The sequence below is a fragment of the Peromyscus eremicus genome, chromosome 8a (assembly GCF_949786415.1).
Source record: "Peromyscus eremicus chromosome 8a, PerEre_H2_v1, whole genome shotgun sequence".
Taxonomy (NCBI): domain Eukaryota; kingdom Metazoa; phylum Chordata; class Mammalia; order Rodentia; family Cricetidae; genus Peromyscus; species Peromyscus eremicus.
Window position 1 is genome coordinate 44076010 of NC_081423.1, and position 19808 is coordinate 44095817.

Below are 19808 nucleotides of genomic sequence, written 5' to 3' on the forward strand. Positions count from 1 at the left end.
TTGGTGAAGCAGGGGTTTACTGGGGTCACTTTCAGGAGCAGGGATGACTCTAAGACAGCCACATCACTGAAGAGCCCACCCCAGCATGGGTGAGGACTCACAAAAGCTGTACCCCCGAATCCCTCCTAAGGACTCACAGGCAGCTTGACAGGCTGGCCAGAGTCTACCCAGGCAGCAAGCTCTGTGGGCGAGGGAGTCTGTTTGCCGAGCAGCTGTTTTCTGTGTTCAGAACCTTCTGGGGCTTTGTGACTCTGTAAGGCCAGCTTTCCTGGACTTGTTTGCCTGTTTTCTTAGTCTCGTGAGCCTCTTCCCCTCAGGGAGGGCATGTCTCATTTTGGAGGAAGTTCCTAGGTGGAGCCCCTAGGAGGCCAGGGAAGAGTGGCAGGAGGGTGATCACTGGTCCCTTGGAGGGGCTGGGTTCCTCATCTGCCCTCACTTGGGACCCAGAGCACCAAGGGCAACTACAGAGCCTGGTTGTGGGGAGCCTGCCCTGGAGGTGTATTACGGTGGAGCAGACAGAAATAACTTACCTCCCAAGCACTTACTGAGTGCTAGGCTCAGCTCTCAGGGTCCAGGTCTAGGAGGTAGAACTAGCCACCCTAGGAAGATGAGTGCACGCTGGGCCAGGCACTCATCTCTCCAGCCAGCAAGCAGAAGGCTGGGGTTGGACTCTAGGCCTTGCTCCCTGCACTCCAGGTCTGATCTTGCTTAGGAAACTCAGGTCCAGGGGGCAGAAGGGACTTGCCCGTCTTCTCAGCACTTGCATGGAAGAGCTCTAATGGAAAGTACCAGGCGCATGGTGAGGCCCAGCTTTGCCCACTTTCCTTCAGCCCACGGGAGGAGCAGGGATAGCAATGGCCTTTCCCTCAGAGGATCTGTTTAGCGAGCAGATGAAGTGGAGCAGCTCCTCGTGTGGGCAGGTGCTTAGACACAGTAAAGGTTGCTGGGAACGTTTATGCTTACGACAGTCCAGTGAGGAAGATGGAGCGTGGAGAGTGGTCTGAGACCTTAATCTGGTGACATGAGAAAGTGACCCTAATGAGAAGTGGTGTATAGGTGGTGACCTGGCAGAGGCAGGCCATAAGCTCCAAAAACCTGGGTGCCCTTTGGGTGGGGAGGGCTGTTCGGCAGTGGCTTCCTCAGTTCTCCCTGGCAGGCCACAGCACTGGTGACATGTGATGACGTGCTCATGTGGCCTGGTACAGGACCAGCTTGTTTCTAGTGTTTTATGCCGGTTCCTCTCAGGTGGGGTGGCAAAGTGGACTGGCGTGCGGATGCCTCAGGGAGACATCAGCAGGGGCCAGGAACTTCACTGGACCACCACCCAGCTCGGGCGCTTTTGTGACTTTCTTCTAAGCTAATGTTGGGGAAACTGAGGTACAGAGAGGTCATGCATTTTGCCAAAAGTCAGACAATTGGGACAGGCCAGAGCTAGGATTTGAACCCAGGCTCCCCAGCCACAGATGCGATGAAAGTGACTATGAAATCATCAGCCTTGCCAGGGCTTTCCTAAACCCTGGCCTGTACCTCACTGGATCACAACTTCCTGTTATACCTTCCTATCGGCTCATCTGCGCCCCATCATGCATTACGGTTGGCTGGCCAAGGAGCTCATGGTGCTCATTCTAAAACAGCCTCCATTTGGCTGGAGGTCTGGGTCTCAGGTCAGCTCAAGTGCTACTCCAGGCTCCCTGTAGCATGATCTTGGAAACACACGGGTTCGCCAGGTCCCTGCTGGAGACTCCTGTGAAGCTTTACCTATTGGCTTTGGGAGCGCACCTTGTGGGGTGGGAAGGGATACCTTCCCCCTCCTCCAACACCATCTCGCCACACTGCCTTCCCTCAGGCTCCAAAACCTTCTGTAGGGATTCAGTGTGCATCTTGACCCTCCCCCAGCTTTCCTCGGGCCCTTCTCCTCCCTTTGATCTGTCTGCCTTGCTGCAGAAGGAGCTATTCATAGCCAAGATGATGCAAAATTTATAAAGTGTGGCTGGCAAGGCTGAAACCGCCCCCAGCACATGGCACACTGCCCCCACCCCCACCCTGGAGGTTCTTTCTCCATGTGAGGGTGTATGTGAGAGTGAATGAGCGTGTGAAAGTGAGTGGGTGGGGGAGGGGGTTGGGTTGCCTCACTATTAAGCTGTGGTTGCTGCCACGGTCCTGGTGGGTCATCTTCCTCTTCCTTGTCCTTCTCTCCTCCAGTCCTTATAGGCCTGGAGTTGGGACTCAGGGCCTCTCACATGCTGGGCATGTCACTTGGTGCTCTGCCTATTCTGTTTCCAGTCTTCGCCACTTTTAAATTAAGATTAATTTTGTTGTCAGTGGTCTCTGTTTTGAGACACGGTCTCGAGTAGCCCAGGCTAGCCTCAGACTTGTTGTGTAGCAGGGATTGGCCTGGAACTCAATTCCCTCCTGCCTCTACCTCCTGAGTGTTGGGACTGTAGGCGTGTGCCACCACACCCAGCTTCAGGGTGCTGGAATGTATGCCTCGTGGAATGTCTGCTAACAGCTGAGTAACACAGCGTGACCACATATACTTGTCATCTTTTGTGGTGAGCACACTGCTCACTCCTTTCCAAGACTGAATGATTCTGTCCTGCAGACAGACATAATATTCTCCTTGTGCCTCATCATGGATAGAAAGAGCTTGTTTTACCTTCTGGCTGCTGTGCATGTCTCTGTCGCCAAAGCCGGGGCCCACATTTTCTCTGAATATGTGCTTCACTTCTCCTAAACAGAGACCAGCAAATCCAGTCGTGGGTCGTCATAGTCTCGATGTTATGAGGGCGTGTTTTCTTTCTGGTTGAAGCCTTGCAACAACTCTCAGGAGCCCCCCTACCCCTACCCCCAGCTCCCTCCTTGGGCCCTGTTGAGCCAGAAAGCTCTACCCTGCTCCCTAGCACTGAATATGTCTGTCCCAGGGCTGCATCCACTGTACACTTCTCCCCATCTGTTAGTGCCCCCCATATTACCTAGAGTTCCAGCCAAGGCCTAGAGCCCACTGGGACAAGATCCAAATGAGGAAGCCAAGATCCTAGGGGAGTGGGCCTGGCCTGGTGAGTGACAGTGAGTAGAAGCTGAGCCCCGGTTCTGTCAGGCCTCTCAGTCCTGGATTTTTGACTGAAGTTGTATATCTTCAATGGGGACCCCACTCCTCCAGGAAGGCCACGCCACAGATGACACACAATTCATCTTTCTGGAGACTCATTTTTCTAGAGGATCTGGGCAGGACCTGTGGGAACAATCCTAGGTAGTATAGAGACTATATATGCATTGTCTCCCTTAGTGGGGTGTGTTCAACATGTGAGACCTTCCCCTCACCTACCAACTCCCGGCTGCTCAGGGACACACCCTTGTCACAGCTCCCTGTCAGCTTCTGCAGTGGATATCTAGGTGGGTGTCTTAGTTAAGTTTTCTACTGCTGTGATAAACACCATGACCAAAAGCAACTTGGGGAGGAAAAGATTTATTTCATCTTACAACTCTTAGGTCACACTGCATTACTGTAGGAAATCAGGGCAGGAACTCAAGGCAGGAACCTGGAGGCAGGAGCTGATGCAGAGGCCATGGAGGGGTGCTGCTTGCTGGCTTGCTCCCCATGGCTTGCTCAGCCTCCTTTCTTATAGAACCCAGGACCATCTGCCTGGGGTTGGCACCACCCAGAGTGGTCTGGGCCCTCCCACATCAGTCGTTACTGAGAAATTGCCATCAAGTTTGTCCAGAGGCCAGTCTGGTGGGGGCATGTTCCCCACTGTAGTTCCCTTTTCCCAAATGACTCTAGCTTGTGTGAACTTGATGTATAAACACATCACTATTAAACTATAAATTTCCCTTTCTTGTTTGGCCCAAAGATCTTATGTATTAATATCACTAGCACAAAATAAAACATCTCAACTTCAAAAAGCCCTACAGTCTTTAAAAATTCAAATATTTTAAAAGTTCAGTCTCTTTAAAACATCCAAAGTCTTTCTAAAATCCCAGCGTCTCTCTGAAACTCCCCAGTTTCTTTAAAAGTTCAAAGTCTCTCAGCTGTGGGTTTCTGTAAAATCAAAATAAATTGCATACTTTCTACTCCAGGAGGGAAGAACCAGGGCACAGTTATAACCAAAGTCCCACAGTGTAAAGTTCAGCATCTGGGACCCACGCATGATCCTCTGGGCTCCAAAGGCCTTCGACAGCTCCACCTCTGCAGCTCTGCCATCCACAGCACAACACAGTCCGCTTCGGGATCAGGCTGGCTCCACTCCACAGTCACTGTTATCCTTGGCCGTCCTCTCCTAGTGCTGGTATCTCTGAAATGATGGGGTCTCTGCTGCAACTGGGCTGCACCTTCCCAGACAGCCTCCTCTGGGATCTCTTCAGGGACTCCAACTCTGCCACGTGGTGCCAAGCTTCAACTTCTCTCCAAGACTCCTTCAATCCTGGAGCTTCTACTGAAGTGCAGACGCACTTCCACCAAGGCCTCTCCTGGTTTCTCACAGTGCCAAGCTTCCGCTGCTCTCCATGACCCCTCATGTCTTCAGAACCAGTACCATGGGACACTGTTACACATTACAGTTTGGCTGCTAACATGTGGTATACCCTCTGGACCATAGCTTCTGTGTGCTGACCCTGAGGAAATAGTTACCAGAAAAACTGTGTCTCAATGATGCTGGTCTCTTATTAATAACAGATCACAACCCTAGCTAGCCAGAGTCAATTGTCCCAGCAAGACAAAGGTTTTTTCCTTGGTGATTTTTTTTTTTTTCCGAGACAGCATTTCTCTGTGTAGTTTTGGTGCCTGTCCTGGATCTCTCTCTGTAGACCAGGCTGGCCTCGAACTCACAGAGATCCGCCTGGCTCTGCCTCCTGAGTGTTGGGATTAAAGGCAAGTACCACCACTGCCCGGCTCTTGGTGATTCTTAATGCAAAATATCATGTAAGTGGTTCTGGTAGAGTCCTTGCTTCCCCATGAGACTTCCAAGGTAGGCTTCCATTGTCTGCACTGCTCAGTATTATCTTCTAAGTTTCCATAAGAGCTCATGAAGCTCTGAGAACTCAATGGCTTTTCTAGACCAAGTTCCAAAGTCCTACCACAATCCTCTCAAAAACATGGCCAGGTCTGTCACAGCAATACTCCATTCCTAGTACCAATTTCTAGCTGAGTTTCTATTGCTGTGACAAAACACCATGACCAAAAGAAAGGGTTGATTTCATCTTAGAACTCTCAGGTCATACTTCATCACTGAGAGAAATCAGGACAGGAACTCAGGACAGGAGCCTGGAGGCAGGAATGGAAACAGAGGCCATAGAAGGATGTTTCTTATTGGCTTGCTACTCATGGCTTGCTCGGTTGGTTTTCTTATACAACTCATGATCTCCTGTCCAAGGTTAGCACAACCCACAGTGGTCTGGGCCCTCCCACATAAAACGTTAGTCAAGAAAAAGTACCCCCAGGCCAATCTAGTAGAAAAATTTTATCAATTACAGCTCCCACTTTCCAAACGAGTCTAGCTTGTGTCAATTTGACATAAAACTAGTCAACTCAGTGGGCTTGACCCACTCCTCCTGAACCTCTGAACCCCAGAGGAAATCCAACAGGAGAGAGACCACTGGTCCACCTTACCTGGGTAGCTGAGCAGCCCTTTGCCGTTGCTGTAGACATGAAGCAGGCCTGTGGCTTTGCTTCTCCACCTCCCAGCGGCCATGATTTCTCAGTGGTCACCTGTCTATTGCTTTCTGAACAGCCATATGCACACAAAAACACTCAGCTGACTGACTGGTATGTCCTCTGGATGCCACACAAAAAGGCAGGAAAAATCTTGAGTGTGTGAGACAGAGAGGAACTCCTCAGGCTGGAACTGATTCAAGCCTTCTCAGTACTAGGAAGCAAACATTCCATCACAATTATCATCAACTGCTTAAGTTCTTCCTCCCCTCCAAGCCAGGAAACAGCATTTTCCCATAGGAATCTTATAGAAAACCTGTTTGTAGGAAAGGGCATATACTAAACCCCTGTGCAGCTCTCATAGCCTCCGGTTTTATCTTTTCAGATTAGATCTACTTCCACCCAAGGCATCTCCAACCCTCCCTGTAATTCCATTTACAAAAAGAGAGAAAAGAAAGAAGAAAGATCTCTTAGGACTTTTGAGATTTAAATTGAGAGCCTCCAAAAGAGTATATATAGGTAATGCTAAGGCAGCTAATTGCAACTCTCTTGAGGAGCCGGTACCCCTATCGGACAAGCCTGTCCTTCTGAGATCCTTCCTTGAGGAGCCAAGTCTATACTTCTGTGTGTTTCACTTTCTCTTACTGTCCCATGAGAAGACATCTCCACACCCAACCTTTGGAGAACCTTGCTTTCTCCTAACCCTCATGCTTATGCCTTGTGGTGGACTGAATGAGAATGGCCCCCTAGGTTCATATAGTGAATGCTTAGTCCTCAGTTGGTGGAATGATTTGGGAAGGATTAGGAGTTGTGGCCTTGTTGGAGGAGGTGTGTCATGGGGGACAAGCTTTGAAGTTTCAGAACGTCCTTGTCATTCCCATTAGTTCTGTCTGCCTTGTACTTTGTGTCTCAAGATGTGATCCCTAAGCTACCATTCCAGTCCATGCCTGCCTGCTGCCGTGCTCCCTGCCACAATGGTCATGAACTCTAACCCTCTGAAACTGTAAGCCACAAATAATCTTTCTTCTGTAAGTTGCCTTGGTCATCGTGTCTTATCATAGCAATAGAAAAGTAACTAAGACAGAAGTTGGTACCAGGGAGGGGGCTATTGCTGTGACAGGCCTGACCATATTGGGTTTTTCGTTTGTTTGTTTGTTTGTTTGTTTGTTTGTTGGATGAATGTGGAAGTCTTCAGGACTTTGGATTAGGAAAACCGCTGAACTCAGTCAATAGTGCTGATAATAGTACTGAGAACAATGTGGATTGCGGAGGCCCAGTTCAAAATGTTTCAGAAGATATCAAACTGGACTAGAGACCATTCTTGTAGTATTCTGGCAAATAACAGACTGCCTTTTGCCCATGTCCTAAGAATCTGTCTGAGGGTAAACTGAAAAATATTGGATTACTTTTCTTGACAGAGGAGATTTCAAGATAGTTTAATATTGACCCTGTCTTGTGGTTATTAGTAATCTTTCTTATATAGGTCTATAATGAAAAAAAAGCAGGTAGCTACAGACAGGGAGTAGATTCAGCCCAAGCGAGAGAAGTATGTCGAAATCAACAAAGCTGGAAGCTGGAGCCATCTAAATCCTTTTACATCACACATGGAGTTATGGGATTTGGACTTTTCTCTGCTGAGTCATGATCTTTCTTTGGTCCAATGTAATGGCAGTATATATTCTGTACCATTATATGTTGGAAGTATGTAATTTGTTTTTTAATTTTTATTATGTAGTAATTTACAGTTAAGAACAGACTTTGCGGGTGGTGGTGGTGCACGCCTTTAGTCCCAGCACTCGGGAGGCAGAGGCAGGCGGATATTTGTGAGTTCGAGGCCAGCCTGGTCTACAGAGTGAGATCCAGGAAAGGTGCAAAGCTACACAGAGAAATTCTGTCTCTAAAAACCAAAAAAAAAAAAAAATATGAAAGACTATGGGGACCTTTGAAGTTGCACTAGATGTATTTTGCATTATTATATGGCCATAGGCCTTTGGGAAAAAAGGAGTAGAATGTGTTGGTTTGAATGAGAATGGCCTCCATAGGCTCATATGTTTGAATACTTGGTTCCCAGTTGGTGGAACTGTTTCAGAAGGATTAAGGGGTGTGGCCTTGTTGGAGGAGATAATCATTGGAGGTGGGCTTTGAAGTTTCAAAAACTCATGTCATTCCTAGTTAGCTGTCTCTGCTCCATGCTTGTGTCTCAAGATGTAGGGTCTTAGCTACTGCTCCAGTCCACGTCTGCCTGCTGAATTGTTCCCCACCATGATGGTCATGGATTCTAACTCTCTGAAACCACAAACCCCAAATAAACTCATTCTTCTGGAAGTTGCTTTGGTCATGGTGTTTTATCACAGCAATGGAAAATTAATGAAGACATGCTTTTATTAAAATATCTTTAATAAAATCCCCAACTCTGCTTTGTCATACTGGCTAGCCCCCAAATTCTTTTTTGGTATCTAAGCCCTGAGTCCTGGTTTGGTCTCTAAGAGATTAGTGGACCTTGTTGAAGAGCTGAGTTTGGCAGTGTGGTACTGTGCCTCTGGGCAGGCAGTGGTAGCCCTCTTGGGAAATTTTAAGAACCCTTAACTGTGGTGTTTGCAGCCAGTCACTGCACAGGTGAGGAGACTGAGTCCCTAGTGGGGTGATGGTTCCAGGAGCTGTCCACCCAGTTTGTGTGATGGGGGGAGTTGGCCAGCCCACTTGACTCCTTCTGTCAGATCTCAAGCGGCCTCCCTGGAACAGGCCTTGGGTCCAATGCCATTGCATTCTGTAGTCCTAGATTATTGCTCTCCCCAGGGACATATCCTAGGATCCCGAAGTACTGAATGACCCAGTCAACAAATGTCAATCATTATGTGTACTCCAGACGGCCCAAGATAACCTCATGATAGGCTGATGTTTTCAGTAGCAGGACAGATGATACTAAAATGGAGAGCATTTAGAGGTAAATGATACAGACAAGTACAAAGAAGGAGAAGCAGAAGGATGTGAGGGAAGGCCTCAGAGAAGATCAGTTTGACTAGATACCTAGAGAAAGTAAGCAAGTGGGATTCTGGGGGACTAGCTTTCCAGGAGAGATCAGCAATGCTCATCTCCTCTGAGGGAATTCAGGACTTGGGCCAGTCAACTTGCCTTTGGTGACCTAGCTGCCGGGAGAGTCTTACAATTCCAGCTAGCAGACAGTGTTTTGGGGGGTAGGTGATGGCACCAGTGTAGGAGAAGCCACCAGGCGGCAACTCACCTGGCCTGGCCACTGGTGTCTAGTTTACACAGGATGCTGTTGTTAGAGCTCAGAAGGCTGCAGGAGGAGTGGGTTGTGGGTGTTGAGGAGGATGTGACCTGTATATCCCCAGGCGCCCAACACTTGCCACAGAAGACAACTGCTTCAAGGTTCTCCTTGTTACCCATCAACCACCCCTAATCTCAACTAGCCTTTCAGATCCTGACCAAGTTATGGCATCTGAACATCTATAAGATGGGGACCTATGCTTCCTCACCCTCCATTTCTAGCTAATGACCCCCAGAGAGAATAGCTGCCCCCAGAGTGATAGAATAGCATCCAGAGCTGGGTGGTGGCGGCACACGCCTTTAATCGCAGCACTCAGGAGGCAGAGGCAGGTGGATCTCTGAGTTCGAGGCCAGCCTGGTCTACAGAGCATGTTCCAGGACAGCCAGGGCCGCACAGAGAAACCTTGTCTTGAAGAGCAATACAAACAACAAAAAAGAACACCATGCAGAATTGTTGTGAACATGATCCCATTACTCAACAACTCAGCCCCTCACGACCAGCATGGGTGTGAACATGGGAAAGATGCCATCTGGAAAAAGCAGATTTGGGGCTGCAAGGCCTTCTTGGGCAATGTGACCTCTGAAATCATGCCATGCTAGCTGAAGGGCCCCCTAAGGTGGTCTGAGTGCAAGAACCACAGCTTTGGATCTGTAGCTGACACTCGGTGGCCTGGCTTGAGAGAACCACAGCTTTGGATCTGTAGCTGACACTCGGTGGCCTGGCTTGAGAGAACCACAGCTTTGGATCTGTAGCTGACACTCGGTGGCCTGGCTTGAGAGTGGCTATGCTGTGGCTTCGTCACTGCTTTGGTTTATGTGAAATCCAAGTAAAACTGCTTTAGGAGAAAAAAAATGCAGCTCTGTGGACTGTCTGTCATGGAGCTGGACCCTTTTCCTATACTCCCAGCCCCAGGCCGGAGGGCAAGGGATGCTGGGAGTTAAATGGGAGGCCTGAATACCTGTGTGGAGGCTGAGTCCATAAGGAACATAAGGAGGCGTCTATCAGTGCTTCGTTCCTGCTAGAACCTGCCTATGGTTCATCCTCCCAGGAACCTTATGGACAGTAGATTAAAAAAAACAAAAAAAAAACAAAAAAAACCAGGCTTATCTTGTCTTCAGGGTAAACATCAGCCCTCTTGACCTTCAATGCCATTGTCTTAGTGACTTTAATTCATCCCTTCCCTCCTCACCCTTTCTTGAATGTCTAGCATCTTTTCTCATTTTCATCCAGTTTCAGCGTTTCCTGAAGTCCTGGTGTACCATTTGGCCCTTAAACTTGGGCAGTCCACAAGAACACCTGACATGGAGTACGTTTACTTAGATGCCTAAATGCCTCCTGAACCAGGCATCTGACCTACGGCAGGTGAGTGCTGAGGGACTGAGTGAAATCTGCTAGGCACCAGAAGTTGGTTTCTCAATGAACTCCACTCTCAGCAAAACAGCCCAGTCTTCTAAATGTGAAAAAGCAGGGAAGGAGCAACGTGCCAGGGTGGCAGGCGACCATATAACCCTGACATCACATGTAGCTACTGGTGTGTTTGATCACCCTTCCAGGACTGGGGAGCTGGGTTTTCTTTCTGACAGACCAGAGCTCATCCGATGGTAGGGAAGGTGTCAGGACCAAGGGATGTTGTGGTAGTTTGAATAAAAATGCACTCCCCCCAAGCCCATAAGGAGTGGCACTATTGGGAGGTGTGGCCTTGTTGGAGTAGGTGTGGCCTTGTTGGAGGAAGTGTGTCACTGTCTTCCTTTCCGCTGCCGGTGGATCTGGATGCAGGACTCTCAGCTACCTCTCTAGCACCATGTCTGCCTGCACGCCGCTGTGCTTCCTGTCATGACAATAATGGACTAAACCTTTGAACTGTAAGCCAGCCTCAGTTAAATGCTTTCTTTTATAAGAGTTGCCATCTTCATGGTGTCTCTTCACAGCAATAGAAACCCTAACTAGGACAGACATCATCATCAGCATCAGCAAACACAGTCTGCTCTAACTGTGGTCCAAGGAGCAGTTTCTACCCCAATTGACAGCAGAATTTGGAGGCTTCATCACTGTGGTACTGGTTTGGGAGGCTTTAAAGATGCAAGAATGAAGGCATAATGGATTCTTCCTCTGCTGTCACCATGGCCAGACAACGTGTGGCAGCATCAGAGTCCTTGTGAGGAGGCCCTGGGAGGCCATGCTGTGAAGCTGTGAAGGTAAGGCTTTGCTTCTAACAGAGAGCCCAAGGCATTGGAGATGCCAGAATTGTGGGATGTGTGCCAAGTAGGGCTCCATACAGGGATTGGAAGCAGCCCAATTCAGAGGCTTTGCGTGTGCTACAGGATTTGGTGTTTGCCGTGTGTCTCAATCAGGGTTCTGTTGTTGTGATCAGACACCATAAGCAAGGCAGCTTATAAAAGAAAGCATTTAATGGAGGGCTTGCTTACAGTTTCAGGGGGGATGCTTATCATCATGGTGGGCACACAGACAGAAACGGTGCTGGAGAAGCAGCAAAGAGCTACATGCTAATCTGCTGGCCCAGAGAGAGACTCTGGGCTTGGCATGGGCTTTTGAAACTTCAAACTTACCCCCAGTGACACACTTTCTCCAACAAGGCCATATTTCCTAATCCTTTCAAATAATGCCATTCCCTCATGAGCAAGTATTAAATCTATGCGCCTATGGGGGCCATTTTTATTCAAACCACCAAACCATGCTGTTTCAGTTTTGATACAGTTCAATCTTCTTTTGCTATGTCTCTCTTCTTCCCCTTTAGAAAGGAAAGCTGAGCCAGGCGGTGGTGGTGCACGCCTTTAATCCCGGCACTCGGGAGGCAGAACCAGGCAGATCTCTGAGTTCAAGGCCAGCCTGATCTACAGAGTGAGATCCAGGACAGGCACCAAAACTACACAGAGAAACCCTGTCTCAAAAAAACAAAACAAAAACAAAAACAAAAAAGAAAGGAAAGCTGGGTTTTGTGTCCTTGTATGTTGGAAGTAGGTAATTTGTTTATATGATTTTATAGGTGGCTACAGTTAAGAGCCTGCCTTGAGTCACAGAAGAGACTTTGGTTTTTTTTAGCAGTGTTGGGACTGTTATAGACTGTGGACTTTTGAAGTTGGGCTGCGTGCATTTTTGCATCTCGAGAGGACCACAAGCCCATGAGGGCCAGGGACAGAGCATTGTGGTTTGAATGTGAAGTGTCCCCCACAGGCTCATGTGTTTGAACACTCGGTCCCTAGATGGTGGTGCTTTGGTGGGAGGTTATGAGAACTTTAGGAAGTGGAACTTTGCTAGAGGAAGCACATCACCAGGGATGGACTTCTTATTATTGGCTTACAATAGCTAATGAAGCTTTTATGACCAGGGTTGATAATAGCCCTGACTTAGGAGAATAAACCTAAACAGTTATGACAGTTTGACAGTGTGTCAAATTAGCAAAACAACAGTGGCAGCTTCCCTCCTAGGGTCTAGGACATCTTCAGCTATGAGCTTTGTCCTGGATTACAGTACCAGACACGAATTCCCTCTTGCGGAGGAGGCTTGCAATCCAATCAGAAAGTAATTAGTTACTCCCATAACGGCCATGACAGTATTTTATCAGCGGGACATGTTGCCTGGCAGGTTGGTACTGTAGCATACGGGGTCCACCTCTGGATAAATCCATTGATGAGTTTTCTCCTCCAGAGGCCTACATAGTACCTTCCTTTCACAGAATTATGAAAACTAGCCATCAGTGAGAGAGTTTCTTGGTCAATTTGAGAATGATTTCTCTATGTCCTGCAACCAAAGAGTATGTGTGTCTTCAGTCAAAAGGTCTTATCCCCTAGTTATGATGGGAAATCAAAGGGCAGTGGCGATGGCCTGTGGTGTTTGGGAGGCCTCTGGTGCCTCCTTGACCAATAATAACTCCTAGGGAGGTGCCCACAACTGACACTGGGCTTTCATTTAATAACCCAGGTCCCAGGGGGGAGCATTGTCCATACATGCAGGACACCTCCATTCAAATAAGTTTTAAAAAAAATTAGCTTACAAAGCAATCATTTTCAGCAGGAACCTTCATGCTTCCTGACATTTACCTTTCTGGTTAATCCCATTTAGTATTATGTTTTCTAGTTCCATCTATTTTCCTATAAATTTGGTACTTTTCTTTTTCTTTCTTTCTTTCTTTTCTTTTTTTTTTTTATAAAAGATTTATTTATTTATTATGTATACAGTGTTCTGTCTCCATGTATCCCTGCAGGCCAGAAGAGGGCACCAGATCTCATTACAGATGGTTGTGAGCCACCATGTGGTTGCTGGGAATTGAACTCAGGACCTTTGGGAGAGCAGTCATTGCAGTCAGTGCTCTTAACCTCTGAGCCATCTCTCCAGCCCACTTTTATTTTTCTTTATACCTGAACAAAATTCCATTTTATGTACCACATTTTCATTATCCATTCACCTGTTATTGGGCATCTAGACTGATTCCATTTCTTAACTATTATGAATAGGGTGACAATGAGCATGGATGGTCAGGTATCTCTGTTGTAGAATGTATTCCTTTGGGTGTATGCCTGGGAGTGGTATAGCTAGGTCCTATAATAGTTCTATTTCAAGTCTGTTTGTTTTTTTTAAACTCACACTGCAGTAGTTTAAATGTAGCTCATAGGGAGTAGCATTATTAGGAGGTGTGGCTTTGTTGGAGTAGGTGTGGCTTTGTTGGAAGAAGTGTGTCACTCTGAGGGTGGGCTTTGAGGTCTCATATATACTCAAGCCACGCCCAGTATCTCAGACCACTTCCTATTGCCTGTGGGTCAAGATGTGAGAATCTCAGCTCTTTCTCCAGCACCATGTCTGCCAGCATGCCACCATGTTGCACCATGATGATAATGGACTGAACCTCTGAAAATGTAAGTCACCCCAATTAAATGTGTTTCCTTTATAAGAGTTGCCATGGTCCTGGTGTCTCTTCACAGCAATAGAAACCCTAACTATGACACACACTAATGTCTTTAGTGGATATACCAATTTTTACTTAATTCATTTATTTTGGCTTTTTTAGACAGGGTTTCTTTGTGTAGCCTTGGTTGTCCTGGAATTAGCTCTGTAGACCAGGCTGACCTTGAACTCACAGAGATCTGCCTACCTCTGTCTCATGAGTGCTGAGATTAAAGGCCTGTACCACCACTGCCTGGCTCAATTTCATTTTTATTAACGTGGATAAGTCTCCCTTTCCCCACAGTCTCACCAGTATCTGTTGCTATTTGTTTTCTTGATGGTGACCGTTCTGAGTGGGGTGAAATTGGATCACAAAGTAGTTTTAATTTGCATTTTCCTTATGACTAGTAGTGTTAAACACACTTTAAAGTATAAGGCTGGGTGTGGAGGCACACGCCTTTAATCTCAACATTGGGAGGCAGACAGGTGGGTCTCTATGAGTTCAAGGCCATCCTAGTCTACATAGTGAGTTCCAGGACAGTCAGAGCTACATAGTAGGACCCTGTCTTAAAAAACACATATACACACTGTGGTGGTTTGAATGTGGCCCCCATAGGCTCATAGATTGAATACTTGATCACCAGGAAGTGGCACTATTTGAAAAGATTAGGAGGTGTGGCCTTGCTGGGGTAGGTGTGACCTTGTTGGAGGAAGTATGTCACTTTGAGGTTTCAAGGGCCCAAGCCAGGCCTGGAGGCTCTCTCTTCTGGCTGCCTGTGAACACGGATGTAGAACTCCCAGCTACCATGTCTGCAGGCATGCTGCCATGCTCCCTGCCGTGATGATCATGGACTAAGCCTCTGAAACTGTAAGCAAGCCCCAGTTAAATACTTTCTTTTGTAAGAGTTGCGTTGGTCATGGTGTCTTCGCAGTGCTAGAACACTGACTAAGACACACATTTATATAATATATATGTATTACACACACACATACACACACGTACATAATATATATGTCATTTTCATCTCTTCTCTTGAGAACTCTGTTCAGTTCATAGTCCATGTTTTGAATAGGTTGTTTATTTTATTGACAGCCTCTTGAACTCTTAGATACCAGTTCTGCTGGCTGTACAGTGGTAAAGATTTTCTGTCGTTCTGTAGGCTGCCTCTTTATTTGATGGACAGCTTTCACTGCTGACAGATGCTTTCTAATTTCACAAGATCTCATTTGTCGATTATTGGTCTTATTTTCTGAGTGATCTGAGCTGGACTGTTTTTGTTTGTCTGTTTTTAAAGACAGAATTGCTATGTAGCTCAGGCTGGCCTCAAATGTGTCATTCTCCAGTTTCCGTTTTGGAGCATGAGGATTACGGGCATGTGTCCCTGGCTGGGACTCTATTTCATGTTTACAAAGCATGAGAGCCCTCCTGGTTCTTCTGCCTACCTGTCCCTAAGTCCATCCCTTCTGAGGGAATGCTGTTTGGGGACAAAAGGACCTCTTCTGTGGTCTTGAGTCTATGTCTCAGGGCTTATGACTGACTCACAGCTTGCTTCTTTCTAGTCCCCGACTTCTTTCCTGGTGGTTCCAAGAGTCCCAGAAGTGCCCAGCCTAGGGGCTCATAGGTCCTGCCTGCTCCTTATTGTAGAAGCAGAACCACTTATTTGCCCTTTCTCCTTATCTTCAGACCCTGCCATGCCCCTGTTCCTCTGTCTACCCTTATTTTCCTAGAAGCTTGGAACAGAGGAGCTGCATGGGCCCTTCAGGCTCAAACTGAATGTGCCCCTCTGCCTGTGGGGAAGCACGATTTGTCCAGGTCACATGGTGATCAACTCTGTCTGCATGTGCTGGTCTTCAGGGTGCTGTGAGCAGTCTGCCCATGGAAAGAGGGACGTGTGCAGTGGTCTCCCCGTGTGATGTGAAAGTGGTGCAGTGGGAGACAGGAGACAGGGTTCACCATGCCTGAACCCTGAACCCAGGGAGGGGGCAGCTAATATGAGTCAAAGGGCTATTCCAGGGAAAGCAGAGCTAACTGAGGATCTAAGCTGCTTTCTTCCTAAGGCCAATGCTGTGTGTGTGTGTGAAGGACAGACACCACCAGACATGGCCTTGACCTGTGGGGATCCGACAAGGAACACACACACAGCACACAAACTGATACACAAGGATAGAGATATGCAGTTGCAAAGACCCTTTGGGGCACAGTCATACCATGCAGTTGCAAAGATCCTTGGGAGCACAGTCATATCATGCAGTTGCAAAGACCCTTGGGGACACAATCATATCAACACAGATAGACAGAGATATACATGTCCACACTTGCATGGACACACAGAGATATACAAGCAGAGGAGCATTTTGAGACACATAGAGTCATCCTTTCATATCTGGAGGGAACTGGCTCAGATATCCCCAGGTACCCAAAGCCATGGTTGCTCAAGTCCTTTGTGTAAAATGATGTATTTGCATCCAGGCTGCACAATCCTCCTGTATTCTTTATGCTACCTTTTGGCTACTTAATATCTGCCCCAATGCAAATCCTGTATAAATAGTCTGTGGCATTGTTTAAGGAATAAAGATGAGAAAATGCTGTGTGTTCCATAGGGAGACAGCAGCACAGCCTGGCTACAGAGCACACAAAGACCCAGGGCTGGCAATGCCCAACTATGGCGTGCTAGAGAAGTGAGGCCTAGCGCTTTCAGGATGTTGGGAGCTGGCACAGGCTATGCCCACATCTTGTTGTGTATGTGGATTCGTTGCAGCCTTATTTTTCTGTTGTTTATTCATTTGTTGTTTTTTTGAGACAGGGTCTCATTCTGTTGTCTAGGCTGACCTTGAACTGTCTATGTGGTGAGGCTGGCTTTGAACTTACGATCTCGCCCCACTTTAGCCTCTACTGGGTAGGGGATTACAAGTGTGAGCTACCACGTTTAGCTTTCTGACGTTTCATTTATTTAGAAACGTTTATGTATTCTAATTTTATGTGTGTGGGTGCTGCACCTGTATGTATGTCTGTGAACCGCAGGCATGCATTGCTCTCAGAGGTGAGAAGAGGGTGTTGGATCCCCTGAAACTGGAGTTACAGACAGTTGTCAGCTGCCAAGTGGGTGCTGGGAATAGAACCTGGGTCCTCTGTAAGAGCAACATGGTATCTTAACTGCTGGGCCACTTCTCCAAATTCCTTGACTAATTTGAATTTGTGTCAGTTATACTTCATAGATACAAACGCATGCGCGCACACACACCACTACATACCCATGCAGCCCAGTCTGTGACAGGGTGCAGGTATGTACCGCGGGGTCCCCATCTAGCCTGAGTCAGACAGCAGGCCTGAGGGTGAGGACCTTTACCCTACAAGCAATGCACCTTCTCAAAAACCCTGTGGAAGCAGCAGGAAGAGAAAGGCACCCTCCCTGAGTACTGACCGCCCCTGCTGCTGGCTTCCATCTCCCAGCTCTCCCAGCTCTTGCCTGTACCTTCTATATCCCACAGTGCCTTCTTCACGGTCAGCCGTGGCGGCTGGTGCAGGTGGACAAGCTGGGCAGGGCTGCTGGGCTCATCGTCACTACTCAGCCCTGTGCTATAAGCTTTCCCATCCTGACCATTTTCACTATGGAATACCATGGTGGAGTGGGGGACCCCAAACCCGGATGCCTGCTGGGTTTGGAGTGCGCAGGATCGCCTACCCTGCTTACCCTTAGTCCTACAGCTCTTTTCTCTAGGGACAAGAACTGGATTTCCATGCACACTTCTAGAGATTTACACACTGTGATACTTAGGTTTTTTGTTTGTTTTGTTTTTGACTTGACATAAACTAAGGTCATCTGGGAAGAGGGAACCTAAACTGAGAAAATGCCTCCATCAGATTAGCCTGTAGGCATTTTCTTGATTGATGATTGACCACGGAGGGCCAGAGCCACCCCTGAGCTGGTGATACTGGGTGTATCAAACAAAACAAAACAAAAAACAAAAATAGGCTGAGAAAACCACGAGGAGCAAGTATTCTTCTGTGGCCTCTGCATCAGTTCCTGCCTCAGGTTCCTGTCCTCAGTTCCTTGAACGATGGACTGTGATGTAGCCATATAAGCCAAATAAACCTTTCCCTCTCCAAGTTGTGTTTGGCATGGGTGTTCACCACAATAATAGAAGAAGAAAAACAATAACTCTGGAATGTACATAACTGGTTGCAGATCTTTTCTGTGGCCCTTGGTCTGAACGGAAGAGATAGCAGTATGAATGCTGTCCCACTCCTTGTTGTTTTAACTGGGTGAGTCAGGTCACCCCATGCATAGCTGTGGGCGTCCTGTTTGTGCAAGTACACTGCCGTTAGCTTTCTTGCTCAGCTGTCAGAAGTTTGTCATTATTGGGCTTGTAGGCCTGTCATTTATGACAATCTTGATTCCCAGGGTGACCAGCCAGGCCTGTGTGACCCTCACTCATGTATATCTGCTCACCCATGTGACATGAGCTCCTTCATAACAAGATGGGTGAAGAATGGTGGATCCAGGAAGATGAAATCAGTCTCCTTTCCTGAGCCTGGCGTGAGTGGCAGGTATTATTACATCAGGAAGAGGAAGAGAGAAGTATAGTTAGCATGCAGGCAAGGTCCTGGGTATGTGAACACCAGACTGTGTGTAGGAACTAGAGTGGGGCTGTGGGTTGGGCAGGAGGGGATGCGGACAGGCCATCTTGCTCAATCTCCATGTTTCCTCTAGGCACCAAGGAGCCAAGTCAGTAAGCGAGGAGGAGAGGAGAAAGGGTCAGGGTCTTCTCTGCTTGAGAAGGAGTGAGTGGAGGTGACCTTACAAATGAGCCCTGTCCCCCTTAGCAAATAATGAACCCAGGATAGAGCGGAGGCCGATATTTTATTCATGGCTGGTGCAGAGTAATCAATTACAGGCTCCTGCCATCCAGCTGGGCACGGCCTCCATCATCCTGCCATCCCAGGCTATTTTCGGTTGGGTTTGGCCTCACCTCCCCCACCATCAAGGCCTCTCCCTGTCTAGGGTAGGGGGCACTCCTTGTGGATCAGTGAAAGAGTACAAAGGTATGTTCCCACCGAGTGCTGGGGAAACAGGCTCAGAGAGGTGTGATGACATGGCCAGGCTCCCACAGTCATGGAGGCTCAGAATTCACGTCCTCCCATGCAGCCCCAAGGCCCATGGACAGGGGCTTGCAAATCCAGTCACTCTCCGGCCCTTGCTTCCTACTTGGACCCTCATTGCTGTAAGTAATCATCTTACCACCCACTAACTGGGCGCCTGGGGTTGGGAGAAGCACACGGGCAAGTAGATCCATGCTGCTGACTGAGGAAGTGACATGTGGGTCCTGTAGATGGACCAGGATGCACAGAGGGAGGGGTTAGAGCCAGGATGAGGTAGGGGCTCAGCAGGAAACAGTGGACTCTGCTCCGGGGTTCTCCAGAGCCTGCCTGTGAAAGCAGCTCAGGCTCAGAGCTGGAGTAAAGAGTGACCTTGACCACTAGTCACCCAGGCCACGTTCTGGCCTAGCCAGGGAACTGCCTGAGTCCTCTGGTTTCCCGTGGATGTCACTTGTCTCCACTAGTGACTGGCTGTCCACTTACCCACCTGGGGCCCACCCAAGTGTCTGGATGGTTCTACTCAGCATGTGCTCATCGACTTCAGTGAGGGAAAGAATGGGATGAATCCCACCAGCTCCCCAGGGACATGGTGGCGTTTGCCTGGAGCTTGCTCCCCGTGAGTTCTCTTTATTTGATGACACTTATAAGGACTGTGCGTCAACCCCTGTACAGTGTGATGGAGTTGTGGGGCTGATATTCAAGCTAAGGAGACTGGTAAATATTTAGCAGGGGAAGGGCTCATGCTGCTAGGTAAGCCTTCCTTGAGCAGGAGACAGCTGGACAGATACAGAGCAGGAGAAGATGAAGTGGGATCCATGGCGAACAGTATTCATGGCATAGGAAACAGTTTGTGAAAAAGCCCTGAGTTGGACAAT

General features: G+C 48.0%; 1 pseudogene; it reads right to left on the bottom strand.

Annotated features, from left to right (window-relative positions):
* Positions 1-17456, bottom strand: part of LOC131916985 (bifunctional phosphoribosylaminoimidazole carboxylase/phosphoribosylaminoimidazole succinocarboxamide synthetase-like) — a 53204-nt pseudogene extending 35748 nt beyond the window's left edge.
* Between the last annotated feature and the right edge of the window lie 2352 nt (positions 17457-19808).